The sequence below is a fragment of the Echinops telfairi genome, unplaced genomic scaffold (genome assembly GCF_000313985.2).
Source record: "Echinops telfairi isolate 266 unplaced genomic scaffold, ASM31398v2 ScPeMD7_23;HRSCAF=83, whole genome shotgun sequence".
In the NCBI taxonomy this organism is placed as follows: Eukaryota; Metazoa; Chordata; class Mammalia; order Afrosoricida; family Tenrecidae; genus Echinops; species Echinops telfairi.
In genome coordinates, this window is record NW_022103920.1 from 931475 (window position 1) to 949411 (window position 17937).

At 49.6% G+C, this 17937-nt stretch overlaps 1 pseudogene; it reads right to left on the bottom strand.

Moving 5' to 3' along the window:
- Positions 1 to 8443: 8443 nt before the first annotated feature.
- LOC101649123 lies at positions 8444 to 15408 on the bottom strand (annotated as a pseudogene).
- Between the last annotated feature and the right edge of the window lie 2529 nt (positions 15409 to 17937).

The window sequence follows — 17937 nt, forward strand, 5'->3', positions numbered from 1 at the left end:
CGGAAACGCTGGCTAAGTCAGAGAAGAGAGAGGGTGGCTTCGGAGCTGAAAAGATCCAGGAAACACGGACACCCGCCTCTCCTTCCGTATTATTCCAAATGGATGAAGCAATCACAGCCTGCTCTGCTTCCTAGAGATTAAATTTGATAATAAAGTTCAATTCATATTTTCACATATCCCATTTTCATGGATTCACACCATTCACTTATACAGACATATGGATTTTTTGGGGTGAAGGAGACACTTTCTATTATTTTAAAGAAAAAATAGTAAGATCATTACAAAACACCTCCCAGAGGCAAAAGCTCCCACCTCCACTGAGCTTGTTTAGCTGCTCGGCCATCCTCCCATGCATTCTAGTAAAGCTGTGCAATCACCGGGCATACTGCGCCTCCTGCCTCACACATGCCATTGTGTATTTCAAGAACGAGGCCCAGACGCAGCAAACCTTAGATTATTCTGTGATTGGCAGGCAGCAAATACGAATTCTACGTTGCACGCAGTTCCAAGGCCACATGGAAGAAGACATTTCTAATGGGCCTGCCTAAAAAAGTGCCGCTTGAAAGATGACCTACCAATTGAGCTATAAACACAAAGCCTCCGCCCCGACGCCGAGAAGAAACAGGGAGGAGAGTCTGTTATCACGAGAGCGGCACAGCTAGCTGTACCCCAGCCTGCAGCCGGCCCGCGTCTGGGCCCGCACCAGGGAGGGCTTGCACTGGACGCCTACAGATCCTCAGCACGCCGAAGGCGCGGGTAGACCAGAAAGGTAATTACCAATCTTAATTTCCCCCATTATATGAAACAGTTGACTACAAACATCCTGGCAAAACACAGATAGTCAGTCGTTCGATTTCTCTGAGCTTGTAAACATAGACATATGTCTCTGAAAGTTATTATTTTTTTCAATTAGAATTGAAAAAAAATGTTCTCCAGAGGCAGATGGCTTGTGGGGAACATGAAACGCTGGCTCTGTTTGCACCCTTCTCGTGACCATCGCTGCTTTTGAATCCCCACTTCTTTACAGGCGCGAGCCTCTTGGGTTACCGAGGCCAACAGAGAACAATCACCACACATAGTCACGTTCTGAAAGTGGTTCTGACCTAGCAAGAGTGCACACGAGCTGACTGGAGCAGATCGGAGCCTAAGTCTCCCATTTTTGTGTCTAATATTCCTGAAGATAGAGTGGTTAGTTTGCATGGATTTTCAGAAAGGGTAAGCATCCACAGTGGGGAGGCCAGTGTGGCTGAGAAAGGCAGCCCACGGCGGGGTTTGTAGTTAGATAGGGTGTGTTGCAGTTACACAATTTCACATGAACGTGATAAATAAGAATGAAGGGGTGGAGTCTAGCCTGTCAATCAGCTCACGGCCTGGTGATCCCTCCTTGTGGGTGTGGCCTTCCCGTGTGGCAGAGGATTCTGGGAATTTCATCTCTTCCCCCCTGGAAAGAAGGACACACTCTCCTCTGACCATTTCACCTTCTTGTGGACAAGCCACATGGAGCCACACTGACGGCAGCCAGAGCCCTGGAGATGTGTCCACTGCCATTGGGTCCACAGGACTTTCCACCCAGCGGCCGGTGCTCTTCCTGCATTCGGCATCAATGCATGTGCTGCGTGAGGCTGAATCAGAATTTGTGAACTAAAATCAGACTATGGGCTAGTGCTGAACTGATGGAACAGATCTGGACTGGGCCGCGGTGTTTTATTGATGCATAATTACTTCTTGATATAGAGTTTTATATACATCTATATGACTGTTATTGATTTATTTCTCTAGTCAACCCGGACTAACACAGGGTGGCGCTGTCTGCTATGCCTTGGACAGCTAACCAGGAGGCCGGTGGTTCAAACCCACTGTTAACTGGATGGTTGAGGTGTAGCTTTTTGGGGGTAGGTAGACATGGTCACATGTTCAGAGAACTTACATATGTCCCACTCTCAGCATAGGCCACAGCCCAGTCCCACTACTGAAATCCTGAAAATACCTTCACCCAGGAGAGGGTTCTTAGCACCAGCCGGTTTTCAAAGCAACAACAGCTGAGCCGTCAGTGGCCCTGGCTTGTTTGCGGAGACATGGAATCACAATCCATCATTTTGGAGTAATTACTGACTCTTAATGTGTCACATTTGGAGCCATTAAAAACACACTAATTACGTTTTATTCTGTGATCAAAATAAGAGCAAAGCTGCCATTGAGCAGGCGGAAATGCAGCGCTGACGTGCTTGGGTCCCGACGCCACTTTCAGAGGCTGTTGCTCAGACTGGAGAGAGACATGGCATCTCCTGTCAGCTCGGCTCTCTGGGAGGAGCCAGCACCTTGGTCACAACAACTGTGTGCATCCCAAAGATGCCTAAGCATGAAACAGCTCTCGCACCCAGGAGCTCAGGGCGCAGGCCTGCTAGACACTGTGGCTGTCTCAGCTGCCCTTCCGAGGACTGAATGACAGGCTGCCTGTCTTGCGCCACCTTCATGACCCCTGCTGTGTCTCAGGCCATCATGGCTGCTAGTGTTGATCCAGATCATGGGGGTGGGGGGTGTCTCCCTCATTTTCACTGACCTTCTGCCTGATCACCTGTGATGCCCAGCAAGGGCACAGAGAATGGGTGTGTGAGGCTGGTTCCTTACAGCCTTTCGTGATGTGAGCCAGACTCACCCGCTCTTGCCACTTGGTGTCCTGCTGGATCCTGCACATGCAGTCCTGAGTTTACAAAGCCACCCCCACCCTGCAATCCTTTGTCTCTTTCTTGTTGATGGAGATGCCTGTCTCCAGTGTCCCTACCCCCATTCTTCTTCCGACCCCCCGTTACACCTAGTGTCTCCTTAGGAGGCATTTCTGCCTCACACTCTCAAATGTTAGCCATTCTCAGAGAAGGCTGTGGGTAGGTGTTAAAGGAGCCCCGGAAATGTGGGTGCCCTTCCTGCCCAGGGATGAGAGGCGGCAATTCCAGCTCACAAGACCGCAAACTAATTCCAGCGACAAGAAGCCACTCGTTGACGACACCCCCAGGCAGTCCTACGGCTTCCTTTTCAGGCGGTTGCTTGAAATATGACTGAGAAGGCCAACCTTCCGGCGCATAGCTAAAGGGCACGGCGATTTATGGGTTTGGCAGATCTTCCTAAAAGATTGCCTTTCACGTGTGGATGCTCACGCTCAGCCCAGAAGGTCTCGGCCCCACCTTTGTCCTCGTCCCCCACCAGAACCCGTTCCCCCCCAGAATCAATAAAACCTGGACATGATGTATGTGGGTAAATTTGGGTGTTCAACTGCTTCTAAAATCATCTTAAAGGCTCTGATCTTCTTCATTTTGAAGCAATTGTGTGGAAAACCAAAATTTAGAGCTCTGAAAGACACGGAGGGCAGCCCAGGTTAAACTAAGCAGCTCTCTCACCCAGGAGCTGGGAAGAAAGAGACCCTTTGGGAAAAGGACACTCATTCACTTTCCCCTGAGAATCACTCTGCGTGCTCAGCCGCCAGTGTTTGCCTTTAGCTTAAAACGCGTTTCTAGCGCTGCGCTTGGGTTTCAGAGCCGCTCGGTATTACAGAGAAATTATGTGGGGCATGCAGCCTCTCCATAGCTCTCAGACTTCCTCTGTGCACTGGCTCATTTTTAACCCCCAACTTTTTAACTCCCTGTGGTTCACTTGTGACGCATGATGAGCCAGTGTTATTGGTAACACATTGGCTATGCATTATTGATAACCAAAGTCAATACTAGACAGATGGGTACGCTCGCTTCTTGTCCATGTTAGGTGCCATCAAGCCGGTCCTGACCCACAGCGACCCCGTGCCCAACAGAACAGATCACTGTCTGGCCCTGCGCTGTCCTCACTTCTGTCCCATGTCTGAGCCCATTGCTGCAGCCACTGTGTCCGTCCATCTTGCTGCGCCCGTCCTCTTTTTCACCGATCCTCTACTTTACCAAGCATGATGTCCTTCTCCAGGGACTGGTCCCTCCTGTCCAAAGTACATGCGATGAAGTCTCCCCATCCTTGCTCCTAAGGAGCGTTCTGGCTGTACTTCTTCCAGAACAAATTTGTTTGCTCTCTTGGCAGTCCATGATACTTTCAATATTCTTCACCAGCACCATGATTCAAATGCTTTGCTTCTTCTGCAGTCTTCCTTATTCAATGTCCAACTCTCACGTACACATGAGGCGATTGAGAATACAGTAAACCCTCGCCACTTTGCGCTTCGACTTCCGCGGCTTCACTCTATCGCGGTTTTTGCGTAACAGCACCCACTGCCTACACCCGCTCCTTCAGAGGAAAAAGACGGCGACCCACCTGTAGAGTACATCCCTTAAGTCATTTCATAGGCTATTGATTACAGTATTTGTAAGAACTATGTATAATAATACTGTATGTGAAATATGTAATACTGTAAACTAGATGCCATAAATAATATAATAAATAATAAATGATAATTGTAACGTCCAAAATGTTTTACTGTATTTTCCCTTTTTTGTTTAATAAATTGGGTAATACGAGTGTAATGGTGACTAAAGGGTGTTTTTCATGTCCTCTATGCTCTAACTATGAAAATATTTGATTTACAAATAAGGAATCCTACTTCGCGGAATTTCATTTATCACGGTAGGGTCTAGAACTGATTAACCGTGATAAACGAGGGTTCACTGTACCATGGTTTGAGTCAGGCACCCCTCAGTCCTCCAAGTAACCTCCTTGCTTTTCAACACCATTGATATCTTGACTGTTGCATCCATGAGCATTGATTGTGGATAGAAGGAAGAAGAAATCTTTGACAACTCCAATCTTTTCCCTGTTTATCATGATGTCACCTATTGGTCCAGTTGTGAGAATCTGGGTTTTCTTCACAGTGAGTTGTCATCCATACCAAAGGCTGCAGTCCTTGATCTTCATTAGCAGGTCCTTGAGGTCCTCCTCCCTTTCAGCAAGAAGGCTGTTGCATCTGCATATCACAGGTTGTTCATAAGCCTTCCTCCAATCCTGAGAGATTATTTAGGGGCAGCAAAAAAGGAGCAAGCCCTTCAATGAGATGGACTGACATAGTGGGTACAAAACATGGCTCAAACTGAAGGGGCATTCTGGGGCTGGTGCAGGACGAGGCAGTGTTTTGTTCTGTGTCCATTAGGGCTCCGCGAGTTGCAACTAACTGATGGCACCTAACAACAACCAATTCTGAGGCCAAGTCCTTCGGGAGCCTCGTTTCTGATGACTGGACAAGCACGGGAGGGGACACACCCTGTCTATTTTAAACCACGCAGGATTCCCTCGTTCCGATCGCACAACTGTCTCTTGATCCATGTATCAGTTCCGCACAAGCACAGTGAAGTATTCTGTAATCCCCATTCTTCTCAGGGCTGTCCGCAGCTTGTTATGACTTACACAGTCGAATGTCTTTGCATAGTCAAACACAAGCCAGTATCTCTCCGGTAGTCTTCACTTTGAGCCAAGGTCCACCTGACCTCAGCAATGATGACGGCCCTGTTCCTTATGTTCTCCGGATGTTGGCAAATCCGTCCTGCCATTGCCACTAGGACAGCGGCATGCAGAATAGTTTCTCTACCCTGAGAATGCCCTGGCTCTTCCTGCCCATCCCCCCTGGGCCCCTGGTCCTGGCAAACATGACGTTCTTGCTGGGTGTGAATGGCTTTTCCCAGAGTGCTGTAGGGCAGAGCTCCTACAGTACGCAGCCTTTTCAACCTGGCTTCTCCCATTTACCAACAAACATGTAGGTCTTTATTCTTCACCTGCATATGATGGATTTTGCTTTCCTCATTATTGGTCACACATATTTAAACAGCTCCTTTCTTTTTCTGTGCCCAGTGCCAGAGGAGCACAGACTATCTGGGTTGCATGCTACATGTGAAGTCGATCTGCCTTATTACTTATTTGACCCGTCTTAAACCATGTTCTTAGGACCATGGGTTCATGAAATATTCTAAAGGAATCCAGTGTCAAAACTAGCTTCAAAAGGCTGTTCCTTACTCCCGCCCTTGGGCATCTCAGTGTGTGTTTGTACTGGGAATGATGAGATATGCTGTAGGAAATAAATTGATTATATCTGTTTACTTCAGCATTTCCCAAAGATGTGGATCTCCTCCCACACAATGTCAACATGCTTCTTATCCAGGAAACATAGAACATTCCAACCTGTTATATTGAACCTAGCTGATATTTTTAAAACCATAACTATTAAAGTAATTCAATTATACTTAGCTACCCCGGATCTACTTGGGCTATTAATTTTCATAACCATGTTATTGCTTTAGAATCTTCTGATGGTATCATGCTGCTAGCCGCTGGGGGGTTAGTCCCCACTCCACGACCCCATGCACAACCGAGTGAGTGGGCCTGGCCCTTTTCACCATCGTTCCTGTGCTCGACACCATTGTTGTGACCACCGTGTAAGGTCCTCTCCTTGGGTCTTTCTCGTTGTTGTTTTTTGCTGACTCTGTACTTTACCCAGCATGATGTCCTTCTCCAGGGACTGGTCTTTCCTGATGACATGCCTAGAGTCGGTGAGATGAGTTCTCACGGCCCTCGCTTCTAAGGAGTGTTCTGGCTGTACGTCTGCCAACAGAGATTTGCTCTTCCTTCTGGCCGTCCGTGATATGATGAATGTTCTTTGCCAACGTCGTCACCCAAAGGCATCAGTTACCCTTTTGTCTTCCTTATTCATGACCAGCTTCCACATACGTCTGAGGTGATTGAAAATGCCATGACTGGGGCCAGGTTCGTCTTCGTCCTCAAAGCGACCTCTTTGCTCTCTGACACTTGAAGGAGATCCTTTAGAGCAGATTTCCCAGTGCAGTCGCTCCTTTCATTTCTTGACCATTGCTTCCACGAGTAAAATGAAATCCTTGACAACTTCAGTACTTTCTCCATTTGCCATGATGCTGTGTTCGGGTCTAGCGATGAGCAGTTTTGCCTCCTTCATGTTGAGGCAGAATCCATAAAGAAGGCTAAGTCTCTGAGTTTCATTGGGAAGTGCCCCAGGTTCTCTTTGCTTGCAGCAAACAAGCTTATGTCATCTGCCGATTGTTGCAGGGTGTTAACCGGTCTTTCCCCAAACCCGATGCTGCGAAATTCTTCAACTAGCTCAGCTTCTTGAATTATGTGCTCAGCACACGGAGCGACTAAGCATGAGGGAAGATTGATTAGGTACGAGGAAAAGACAACTGTCTCTTGGTCTAGGCACAGGTTCCACACGAGCACAGGGAAGCTGCATGGAATTCCCATTATTCACAAGGTTACTCATCGTTTGTTAGGATTCACACAGTTCAACACCTTTGCATAGTCTAGAAATACAGGTAAGCATCTTTTTTTTGGTATAATCTGCTTTCAGCCAAGACCCATGTGATAGCAGCAATAATATCCCACAATCCATGTCCTCTTCTGAATCCAGCTTTGACTATCTGCAAGTTTGCTGACAATGTTCTGATGAAACTGCTTTTTAATTATCTTCAGTGAAATTTTATTTGCATGTGATGTTAATCATAATGCTTGATCATTGCCACATTCTGTTAGACCTCCTCCAGTCGGTTGGTCAGGCAGCAGTTTTCCAAATTTCTTGGCACAGACGGTGAGTCCGTGCAGTGCTTCACCATCTCAATCAGTAGCCCGTCCGTTCCTGGGGCCTGTTTTTCAACAATGCCTTCAGCGCCGCTCGGACTTCTTACGACAGTGTGATAGGTTATCTGTCATGTGCTGCTTCCTGAAATGGTTGGCTATGGACCAACTATTTTGGTGCAGTGACTGTATGCCTTCCATCTTCTTTTAGAAAAACCAGTTCATTTTCTTATTTATTTATTTTTTTGCTTCAGCTGTTGTTTATTGACATACAGGTAGGCTCTACAGCAACAGGCCTGGAGGTGGCTGCGGCAGGGGTGGGGGGAGAATGGAAGGTGGTGGAGTGTTTTTGTCTGCACAAGTGTTTTTGACAGCTGAGGAGAGCGCAGGAACTCCTGTCCAATGCACAAGTAACGCGTGGGAACGGGGGAGACTGAGAGGCTGGGGGAGCAAGTTCAGGGCCAGGGTCAGAGTCTGCTTGCACTGGAGCCACTGCCACCCCGCCACCCTCAGGCATCTGGCTCTTGCTGTCTGCTGTTCCCAGGCCAGGGCGGGCATTCTCTAGACACCCATGTTCCACAGGGGCTGAGTGGAGCACACAAAGGGAGGGAGCTTGTTGACCTCTTGCATTGAATCATCACGGCGCCTCGAGTCCCGCAGCCCTCATTCTTCCCTGGCTTGGGTAGTGCCACAGGATGGGCGACCAGGCTCTGGACAACCCCGCCCAGCAGGGCCATGTGGCACCAGGGGCTTTCCACGCCCTTCCCTGGAGCCCCAGCCCATGGGCGCCATACTAGCCCCGAGGAAGCGCACTGCAAGTGTTGCTGGCCTGATGGGTGGATTGGGGGAGGGGATGGGGCAGGGGCTAGAGGGGTCCCAGGGCCCATCAAGGCACAGGCACTACACGCATGGTGTTGGTAAAGCCAGAGCCAGGGCGCTACCCAGTCGGCACAAGGACTACATCGCCAGTCTTAAAGAAGCCTTGGGCTTTGCCGACCTTCATGGCCAGGTTCACCCGGAGGTCCACATCCTCAGCCCAGGCCGCCACGACTTGGTCCTTACACACAGGACGGGAAGGATGCCACGGTACAGGTGGGCCTGCCGAGCCATCTGGGGGTTCCGGGTCACAGCAATGATGGGGGCGCGTGGGCGGTATCTGGCCACCTGGTGAGCAGACCTGCCAGACGTGGTGAGGAAGATTATGGCCCCACTCCCCGGCACCCACGGCGGCGGCTTCTGTGGGGTCGCTGGTAATGGGTGCCAGGCAGTGGAGCTCCTCGAACAATAGCACGTGGTAGATGGCAGCCTCTGCCTCACGGCAATCAGGCGCTGCATGCGCATGGCATCCTGCGGGTAGTCCCCCTTGGCCGTTTCCCCAGACAGCATGATGCAGTCAGCTCCGTCCAGGATGGCGTTGGCCACATCACAGCCCGGGTGGGGCGGGGCTTCTTGATCATGCCCCCCAGCATCTGCGTGGCCAGATGATGAGTTTCCCAGCTCGGTTGCAGCGCCCGATCATCGTCCGCTGAGCGAGGAAGACCTTCTCTGCGGGGATTTCGATGCCCAGGTGGCCCTGGGCCACCACGATCCCGTCACTGGCCCCCAGGAGCTCATCAAACCTTCTGACTCCCCCGTGATTCTCGATGTTGCCGATGATCTTGATGTTCTTGCCCTTTCTCTCCCAGGACCTTCCTGACCTCGTGGACATCGGCTGCCTTGCGGATAAAAGACGCAACCACCATGTCCACGTCCTGCTCCACGCCGAACTTCAGATCCTGGGTGTCCTTTTCGGACACTGCAGGCAGGTCCGCGGCAGCCCCAGGAAGGTTCACACCCTTCTTGCCGCCCTCTGTCACCAGGAAGTCCGCACCTTTCTCCTTCACCTGCAGAGAAATAACCCATCATCCACATAGATCTTGCTGCACCTCCACCACTTGGCAAATGTTCTTATAGTCCAGCCACAGCACATTCTTGGCACACTTGTCCATGTACGCATTATCCAGAACGATCTTCAGAGTGGCTCCCTTCTTCAGCTCCACCTTAGCTGTGCCGCTGCCCTTGATGAGTCCAGTTCGGATCTCAGGTCCCTTAGTGTCCAGGGCCACAGCAACTGGCTGGTAGAGAATGGGGTCCGAAGCAAGGTTTTCCGTGCGCACACGCATGTTCTTGATGGTCTTTGCATGGTACTCGTGGGCTCCATGAGAGAAGTTCATGCGAGCCACATTCATTCCAGACTTGATCATCTCCTTCAGCATTTCCACGGAGCAGGAAGCTGGGCCGAGGGTGCACATGATGCCAGTGTTCCGGGCTGCGATGGGGGCCGCGTCGGTGTCCAGGCAGCACATGTGCTCCAGGAAGGTGTCGGCCATGGCTGCGTGCAGCTGCTGGGTCTGGATGAAGGCAGACCCTCCTCGCTCTGTGACTTCGACATGGCCGCTGCAGTCCTCCGGCGTGCTCTGCGCTGCGCTGCGCTGCAAGGCAGGAGTGGCCGGTCAGCAGGCTCAGGACGCGTCGCTCCAATGCCTCATTTTCTTGTTTTTAAGTTTCACCAACGTACAACTCACGTATCCATGCCAAGAGTTCTATCATATTCGTAAGCGTCGTACAGGCACCACCATGATTGATTCCGGGATATTTCTTCTTCCTTGCACTTGCTGCTGGCTCTCCACTTCCTGTCAACTAACCCTGCTGTGCTCCTTGCCTGTGAAATGATCAATCCAGCCGCTGTCTCTATAGGTTTGCGCAGCTTTTATATGAATAGAGAGAGAAACACACAAAGTCAACGTTTTTGATGCTTCCTGAATCCTTCATCCTTTGTCCTTGGGATCCTTCAATATTTCCGCTCAAGGCTTGAGTTTTCTCATTCTTTCAGCCAGAGACGTGCCAAGTGCACTCTTCTCCTTTGATGTCCTAACTCCAGATCTTGACACATTTCATTATAATGCTTTACTTCGTTCATATTCTTAAGCTTCCCTTCAAATCATGACGTCCTTTAGACCACCCATTTTAGTTGTGTCTTATGTTGTCATGGATACTGGATGTGGTCATATTTCTAAAGGAGACATACCTACACGTCTATAACATACCATTATTGTTATGGGAATGGGGATGAACGGCAACATAAGAGATTAGAATATGTGACTTGGAATATGTAATTGATGAAAACAATTTGCATATAAAAATTAATACACCTGTTTTAGTTGGCTAGCTATGCCATTTATATCTCCACATACCTGGTGCCATTGGAGATGGAAGCAATCACAACTAGCCTTGCAAATATAGCACGAAATTCGATAACATCTTTAATTCTGTAATATTTATGTACATATACATTACCACCCATAGCTATAACCATGGTTGGCACAAAGTGTTATGCAAAGGACATTACGTGATCTGGAGGCATGTTCTGGCGTAGTGGAGGGGGCGTGTAATTTAACGTGGCAACATGTGCTTTGGGGGAACCTTTACATCTATGTGGGGGGTCACTAGTAGTGTCCAGCAGAGTTCAATTATCGTCCTCATAGACACAAAAGACATGGTTTTCTATAAAGCGCGAAGAACAGATTTTATGATTTGTCCCCCTCCCCACACTTTTTTTTTGTTCTTTGGTGCATCATTAATCACATGACTATATTTATTTTTATTGATGACCAATGCCCACAATATTTAGCTAATATCTACTACAGATGAATGGTTCTGAGGAAGGGGAAACGACGGGTGAAATGATGGAGGGGCTCTGGGTTAAGCTTTGGGCTAACTGCCCAGTCGGGGGTTCAAACCCACCAGCTGCTCTGCAGGAGAAAGATGAGGCTGTCTGCTCCCAGAACTATTTGCAGTCTTGGAAGCCCTGTGTCGGGCTGGGTCAGTAGGACTCCTGTGGTGGCTGTGGACTCACGATAGCTCTGAAATGTGGAATGCAAGCTGCAAACCAAATGGAAGCGCCGAGATGATCATTTTGGCTCCAGAGGGTCCCTGCCAGGCACCAGGTGGGGCTGGCCACAGACCACAGGAATCCTTACCTGAGAGTCCAGGTCCCCTGCAGTGGCTACAGGATGGAAAGTACATTCCCGCAATCCGCTCTCCGTACTTTTAAGTTTTGAGATGTGTATCACACGAAAACTTTTGCATTTCAACAAGGTTGAATTTACTTCCATTTTATCTCTGGCTTGCCCTTTCTTGCCCAGATGGCTTGAGGCAGTACCTGCATCTTCTTTACCATTTACCATGTTTTATCGTTGAATATGTTGACGTGCTCCGTGTCCTTTCCCCACGCTCAGGTCCTTAATTCTCCGGTTTTGCTGTAACCTGGCAAGCTCACCCACAGGGGGCTCTGCTTCTGCACTCGGCCTCATTCTGGAATTGACCTCTCCCAGGGGGCTCCACCGAGGAGGTGGGGTGTTACCCCCCCCCCAGAGCCCTTTGTGTGCCTCTCAGTACCTGGGATGGGGTGAGGGGTGTGTGCGGGGAGATTCAGCTCCCATGTCCCCTTCCATTTATGTGTGTATTTTATGTGTGCATTACATGTCCCCTTCCTTTCTGTGTGCACTTTATGAAGGGTCAGGTTTGGCCTGACTCTTGACATGGGAACGTGAAGCAGGAGAATGCCGCACTGTTCCCACAGCTACGTGGGTCTCCGTTGTGGAAAGAACGGAATTCGGATACAGACGGCTTTAAAGCTCGGGGTCGATTTAAAGCTGCATGATGACCAGAGAGACTCACACTGGACCCCGCCTTCCTCACCTGGGAAACCAGAGAAAGGCCTCTCGCCGTGAGACTGAGGCTGGCACGATTGACAATCTCAGAAACTCTGCTGAGCAGTTGACTCTGTTCTGGAGGGGTGCTGTCAGTCAGAGTGACTCAGTGGCTGTGGGGTTTGGCTTGGTGGAAGGTGGACACTGCCTTTGTTACTGCCTCATCGTCATGACCAGGGCCGTGTTGTTGGCCACTGTGGCATCTGCTCCGCCGCCATGCTCACAGAAGGAGGCACTGCCCGGTCCTGCCCCTGTCTTCAGGGGCATGAGTCTGCTGAACCCACGTGCACAGCACTCAGAAGAACCACACCCACCCAGCAGCTCCACGGGGGAGACATGGTGACCTGCCCCTGTAGACGTGACCGGCCAAGGAGGCTCACGTCTTCTTGATTTTCATTTCCCTTTGGCTAAAACAGCCCTGCTTCCCTGGCTGAATTTATTACTGGCCACCTGTGTGCTGAGATAGATGTTTTGCTGGGAAGCCGGTTTACTGCGGCTCTGAAAGATCAACATATGTTTAAAGAGTACAAGAAAGGGCTCGCTAGCTCACTTGTCTGCAGTTTTCTTGTGAAGCACACTTGTACTCACACTTGTACACACGGGGAGATTCAAGTTAAAGGGGGTTTTAGTAAAGCCCAGTGTGAATAGAAATCACACTTTCCAGCAAGCTCTGTCCAGCCTTTCCTGACAGCGGCAGGTACCACGCACCTGGGACTTCCACGTAAACGCCTCCACCCTGGGGACAAGCCAGTCAGCCGGGAGGACAGACAAGTGGCAAGTGGATGGTTTTCCGAACAATTTTGAACAAAATGGGTGTTTTCCTAATATGTCAAAGGGAAGGCAATATTATTGTAAAATGAGATTCACGTCTTCATCCTAAATTACGTGGCCAGAGGAAAGGGTCAAGAACTTACGAAAGAAATCTCTGGATATTTGCAATAAACCAAAAGCAGCCACAAATACCTAAGGGTAGAATTTAACCAGTGAGCTTGAGTCTGACTTCAAAATACAGTCTTTCTCAACCCCGATTCAGCATAACCTTATAAACAGCACTAGTTATACAATTTCAACTTGCACTTGACAGAAAATGTGTCGTAAAAGTAGAATTTGAGATGATCTCAATGAATACAAGGCATCACATTCAAGTTCATTTAGAGAAACATTATCTAAGTCTTTTAAGTGAAAAGAATGTCTTGGTGTTGGGCTACTGGTCAAGGTGACCTTCAGCCTTCCAGTTAAGGACAAGCCTAAGTGTCCTTCCAAGGTCGGCTTCAAAGTGTTAAAGCAAAACGCATATACGGAAAGAACTATGCGTGGATTTCAATCCCACCCCCATCAAACTAAACTCATCGACTTGCTTAACATGTCCGACAGCGTCTGGTTGGAGGCACTAGGAAAGATTAGGCATTTGGTTTGGAAAGAGCCTCTACCTGAACATGACTTTTGCTAAAATTAAAGTAAGAATAACTTCGAACTTACGGTGAAGCTTAGGTGTAAGAATGTTGAAATCACTGATGCTTTACAAAAGTTCATGTGGGGTGCATGACACCCCAGAAAAATCACCAGTTTACATATTAAGAAGAGGGGAGACACTTCTGAAAATGAGATCATCCACATTGGTTTTCAAGAAAATAATTAATCTTGTTCTTGCGCTAATGGAAGAAGACGGATGATTAATAGCAGAAACACCAGCCAACACCATCAGCATCTCAAATGGTCCAGCTCACACAACTCTGACTGAAAAACTAAAGTTGAGCACATTTTCTGCTTGAAGGCGCCAAGACTGGGGTGCCCAGATCAACTGCAGACGAGAGCAGAGCGTTCCCTGGAAATTCTGGACAGTGAGCTCAGGATCCCGAGTGCTTATTGGAAGAAGGATGGCAGGAGATGAATCATGTCTCTATCAGCATGCCCCTGAAGACAAAGCCCCATCAAAGCCGTGGCTGCCAAAAGGTGGAAGTGGTCGCACCAAAGCAAAAGGGGCAGGGAGGGTCTAGAGCAAACGTCACATGGACAACAGTTGTTTTTTTCTTAAATTCTAAAAGCATTTTGTTTGCTGACTCTCTGGAGGGCCAAATCATGATAATATCTGCTTCTTACAAGAGAATTTTGAGCAAGGTAGCCAAAGTTTTCACAGAAAAATGTCTGAGGATGCTTCCCCAGAGAGTCCTTCTCCACCACAATCACATACCTGCTCACTCCTCTCACTAGACAAGGGATATTCTACACGAGTTTGGGTCATTAGCACCCGATTCATTAGGTAGAGTCCTGATTCATTAGGAAATCATTAGCACTCACCGTAGAGTCCTGATCTGGCTCTTTCTGACTCCTTTTGGCTGATTAGAATGGTTAAAACCTTATAACTTGATCTCCTTTTTGACACATTTTGAGTTTGCTCTAGCATTTAATATTTTCTGTTTTCTTTCAAACTGGGGTTTATCTCTGCTGTATTTGTTATTGTTAGGAGCCCTTTGGACTCTTTGATGCATGCTTTCTGTTTCTGGTACATGAAACCCAGGATGGGCGAATCCACAGAGACAGTCACTAGATGAAGCGCTCCCAGGGGTACGGCCGGGACGTGGTGGTGGTGCTGTGTTGGGGAGTTAGTAACAAGGAGTCCAAGAAGGAAGAGAAAGTTTTAAAACTGATCGTGGCAGTGATTATATGACACCTCTTGATATGACTGACCTACTAAATTGTATGATGTCTGGATTATGTCCTATTAAAATAGTTTAAGGAAAATTTAGGGCATCCATTTTCTTCACAAAAATAACCTGCCTCATCAAGGCTAAATTCCCAGTTCTTTGGGGACACAGCAGGTGGCTGGTATCACCCCTTGCAAAAGTGTTTTACCTTTGATGGAGCTTACGTTGAGCAAAAATGTTCATAGTTTTAACTTTTACCGTTAAATTCCTTTTCTCCCCACACTTTTTGAAGACACCTTGTAAGTCATTCCCAAAGTTGCAAATTTAAATGCAGCACGAGGGAGAAAAGCATTTGGCAAATAAACACAGAAGGATAGAATAAATTACAAATCTTATATATGTATTTATAGCAGCCAAGGATTTGGGGAAGGGTGTACATTATTTGGTCTTGACATTCAACCTGTTGTGTCCTCAGCTCTGTTACATTCTGAGACACTGCTATGTAGGCGCTGGCACTTTGTGGTGCACTTGCTGTTTTTCTGTTGCTATTGGCCGTTGTCGAGTCTGCCTTGACTCCAGGCTACTCTGAGTCCAACCGCACAGGGCACTGCCCGGCCCTGTGCCATCTTCCTAGTCGGTGGGATGTCCAGGTTCATGCTGACCCTCTACTTTATCCAACATGCTGCCATCTTCTAACCATGGGTCTTTGCCGATGGACGGCACGGCATGGCCCGACGTCTCAGATGACGGTTCTGTGATCCAGAGGGGTTTCTTGGATGGTGTCTGGAGGCTGGTCTCCATTTTCTCCTGAGGTGCCTCAAGGTGGACCCAAACTGCCAATCTGGGTGAGGGAACTGTTTGTACCACCGGGGCAGGGGTAGGGGTGGGGATGTCTCTCTCTGTGTACCTGAGAGGGCTTCAATAGGTTCATGGATAACTGGGACAGAAGGATAATGGAATGTTCCCTTAATTCATGCTTCCCACCAAGATCCGCCGAGTGCTGTGCTAATGGGCCCACTGGTTCCTTGAGCAGCATAGCACACGTGTACCCCCCTGCCCCCCAACCAAGGCCAAGCCGCTGTGGTGGTTCTCTTACAAATGGCTCTGCCCAGAGACCCACAGGGCTCTCTTCCCAACCTCCTGGCTGTAGGTCACAGTGTTCCAGCCTCCCATGACTGCTATGTGGATCTCACACATGTCTACCCTACATAGCCGTGCGCCTGCTGCTCCGGGGAAGTGGAGGCTCAGAGGAGACAGGGTCTGTCCCTTACCCTTTCCTTACGTGTGAGTATGTGTGTGTGTGTGTGTGTGTGTGAGAGAGAGAGAGAGAGAGAGAGAGAGAGAGGCCAGCGGTTGGGCATGTCATAGCTGGGAGCCTCCTTTTCCTGCAGAACCTTCAGTGCCTGCTCTCAGGGTGTCCCACCCTTGGGTGAGGGCCCAACCACATTCTGGAAGGGCCATGGCTTTCCTCTGAGTCTGCCCGATTGTAGCCACCCTCCACACCCACAAAATACCTTCCCAGAAGACCTGCAGGCACGCTTGCCTGAACAGCTGGTGCCATCGATAAGCGGACAAACACCGCTCACCGTCACCCTATGGTGCATTGTCCAGAAGAATGGCATTACACGATGTGGCTCCCCCAAGTCCCCCTGAAGCCCATCGTGCAGTTCACCTGGGATGCTGTTGACCAGAGGGAACACCCTCTGACCTTCCCTCCACCCTCGCCAGCCACATGGTCAACAAGACTTCCTCACACGTGCACTAAGATGACCCAGCATTTCCCCTAAGGAGCAGAAGGGGAGTGAGCCACCTGCCAACAGTGACAAAACCTCACATGAGCGTCCACGGTGCATGACCTTCACACACGTCCCACTGAACCCCACCCAGCCCTGGGGCAGGGGGCGGGGGCACTGCCCCTGGTACCATCCTCACTGGGATGCACCGCCCTGCAGCTTTGGGGACTGAGCATGCCCAGTGACTGCAGGCTTAGAAACGGGTGGGCTTCGACTGGAGAAAGACCCCGGAGCTCAGCTGCGGTGCCACCTGTCCCCCAGTGAGTGCTCCACAGCTGGTTAGAGCAGGAGCCACTGAGGGGAGAAGGAGGCAGCGCTGGTAGCTGCTTCCAGGATGAGCTTACTGCATTTATCTGAGAAGCTCAAAGTTGCTTTGTTTCAGCCCATGAAATTCTGCAGGGCCGGCATGTGTGCAAGAGGATGACTTGGGCGGAGTGACTGACTGTGAGAGGAAGAACGAGGGTGGGGAGGCCCCTGGACAGCTGACGCCTGCCCGGCCTTTGGAGCCCCAAAGCCGTCGGAGTGACCCCACGCGGTCTGGAACCAAATTGATTCCACTTTCCTGAGTCTGAGAGTGAAGCAGGCTCCTGCCGCACCCTAGTCAGTGGCGTGTGGGTGTATTATATAGGGACCGAAGGGCCCACAGACACGCCCTCTCGATAAGTTAACTAAAACCCGGTCTCTCAGGCAATCTCCCCAGACCTGCAGGCGCTTCTCAGTGGGACACAGGGGTGACCACCACCCTCAGGTTGGGGGTCCAGGTCCAGGAACAGCAGTTAGTTGGGGGTGCAGAGCATTTTCCACCTTCTTTGCTTAAACCAGTTACCCCTAAGAAATAGGAATCTTCAGCAATGCCCCTTTGTCGGTGTAAACCTAAATGTGTCTGGAAATTAGATATTGATCATATAATGTATGCTGCTGGCAGCTTCCATGAGTCCACCCAGCTCGTGCCGGCCGTGTGCACCCAGGCTAGAGCTGCTCCTCTGGGGGCTCCAGACTGGTACCCCCGGAAGTAGATAGCCATGCCTGCCTTCTGTCCCTGGGCAGGTCTGAACAACCAAACTCTCAGGCCGAAGCAGGCTGTAACTGGCTGCTCCACTCGGAGGGTCATAGAATGTCTATGCCTGTGTGTGTGCACACGTGTATGTGCCTGTGTGTCTCTGTGCTGTGTGTGTGTGCATGTGTGTGTGT